This window comes from Salvelinus sp. IW2-2015, linkage group LG8, assembly GCF_002910315.2.
Source record: "Salvelinus sp. IW2-2015 linkage group LG8, ASM291031v2, whole genome shotgun sequence".
In the NCBI taxonomy this organism is placed as follows: Eukaryota; Metazoa; Chordata; class Actinopteri; order Salmoniformes; family Salmonidae; genus Salvelinus; species Salvelinus sp. IW2-2015.
The window spans coordinates 14598079-14600289 of record NC_036848.1 but is presented as its reverse complement, the minus strand read 5'-3'; positions in this window follow the sequence as shown (position 1 = coordinate 14600289).

Sequence of the window (2211 nt, the reverse complement as noted above, 5' to 3'; positions counted from 1 at the left end):
GAGGGCCCCACCTAGTAGTGGCAGTGCTTGGCAACACTAGCTGCAGTAACCCATGGAGAGGGGGTCACACTCAGACAATCAGAGACGGGGAAAATGATTGTGGGCCCTGGCGGCGACAAATAATCAAAAGGGTTGACTGCTCAGAGATGCTTGGAAAATGGTCACAACAGGGACCAGCGTTGTGTGTGTTTCGGGGAAAGGGGTGTATCTGAGCTCCATCAGCTAGGATTTGACATTGTTTAAGCAAATCTCCCCTTCTTGCTCAATGTTGCATGCCTTCTCAATCAGCTACAACTGTATGCAATTCGCACATCAAGTCTTCTCTTGAGTTGGCTGGGGATAGAACAACTGTTGAACATCTGAGCTTGTGGTTGTTTGTTGGGGAAGGGTGGGGAGAGTGTGTGAATGTATCCCACATCTGTTACTAAGGATGTTAATGATGTTAGGAAAGTATAGGATGAATCACAATAATTGTTTCTCAAAATAATAATTGCTTGCCCAAAAATGAAAATATAGGAATGAGGTCCGGGCTTTGTGATGGCCACTCCAATACCTTGACTTTTTTATTTTAAGCTTTATGTCACAACTTTGGAAGTATGCTGGGGTCATTGTCCATTTGAATACCCATTTGTGACCAAGCTTTAACTTCCTGACTGATGTCTTGAGATGTGCTTCAATATCCACATACATTTTCTTTCCTCATGATGCATCTATTTTTTGAAGTGCACCAGTCCCTCCTGCACAGCAAAGCACCCCCACAACAAGATGCTGCCACCCCTGTGCTTCACGGCCTGGGATGGTGTTCTTCGGCTTGCAAGTCTCCCCCTATTCCTCCAAACTATGATGGTCATTATGGCCAAACAGTTTTTCTATTTTTTGTTCTCATCAGACCAGAGGACATTTTCTCCAAACAGTACGATGTCTTGTCCCACTGTGCAGTTGCAAACCGTACGTCTGGCTTTTTTATGGTGGTTTGGAGAAGTGGCTTCTTCCTTGCTGAGCGGCCCTTTCAGGTTTATGTCGGGATATAGGACTCGTTTAGACTGTGGATCATTGCTCCTTCACGCTGAGAGGTATAGAATTTATAGGTCAAGCTTATTCATGGCAGTACCCTCGTTTCGGTCGGGTGATGTTTTTTCTCACCTGAACGATCTGAATCTAGGATTACAGGGACTCTCCGCAACTATATTCAATGTGTGGGACGAAATTGAGGCTATGATTAAGAAGTTGGAGCTCTTCTCTGTCTGCATTAAAATGGACAACACACAGGTCTTTCCATCATTGTATGATTTTTTTGTGTGCAAATTAACTAAAGCTTACGGACAATGTCAAATGTGATATAGCGAAGCACCTGAGTGAGTTGAGTGCGCAGTTACGTAGGTACTTTTCCCAAACGGATGACACAAACAACTGGATGCGTTATCCCTTTCATGCCCTGCCTCCAGTCCACTTCATCGAAATTGGTTCTGTGAAAATTGAATTTAATCAGAAGCCACTGCCAGATTTCTGGATTGGGCTGCGCTCAGAGTATCCTGCCTTGGCAAATCACGCTGTTAAGACACTGATGCCCTTTGCAACCACGTACCTATGTGAGAGTGGATTCTCGGACCTCACTAGGATGAAAACTAAARACAGGCACAGACTGTGCATGGAAAAAGATTTAAGACTGACACTCTCTCCAATACAAACCAATATTGCAGAGTTATGTACATCCTTTCAAGCACACCCTTCTCATTAAACTGTGGTGAGTTATTCACACTTTGATGAACAAATTAGGTTTTATATGTAAGATGGCTAAATAAAGAGCAAAGTTATTGATTATTATTCTTTTATTATTTGTGCCCTGGTCCTATAAGAGCCCTTTTCACTTCCCACGAGCCGGAATGTGACAAAAACTCACATTAATTCTTATGTTTAATAAATGTATTGTATAGTGTGTGTGTGGCAGGCTTACAAAAAAAAAAAAAAACATTTGAGAGTACGCTGACCTTGGTGCTAGAGGGGGTACGCAGCTGGAAGTTGAATGTTTGAAGGGGTACGGGACTATAAATGGTTTGGGTACCACTGGTGTAGTGTATTTGTAGTTTATTTCTTTATCAACTGTCGTATTTTATCATTTTCCTGTTTTTTATTAAAATCCCTACCATGGATAGTAATGGGTGTTCCATTATTTGACTCCTCTATGGGAACGTTGTATAATTTAGAATAGCC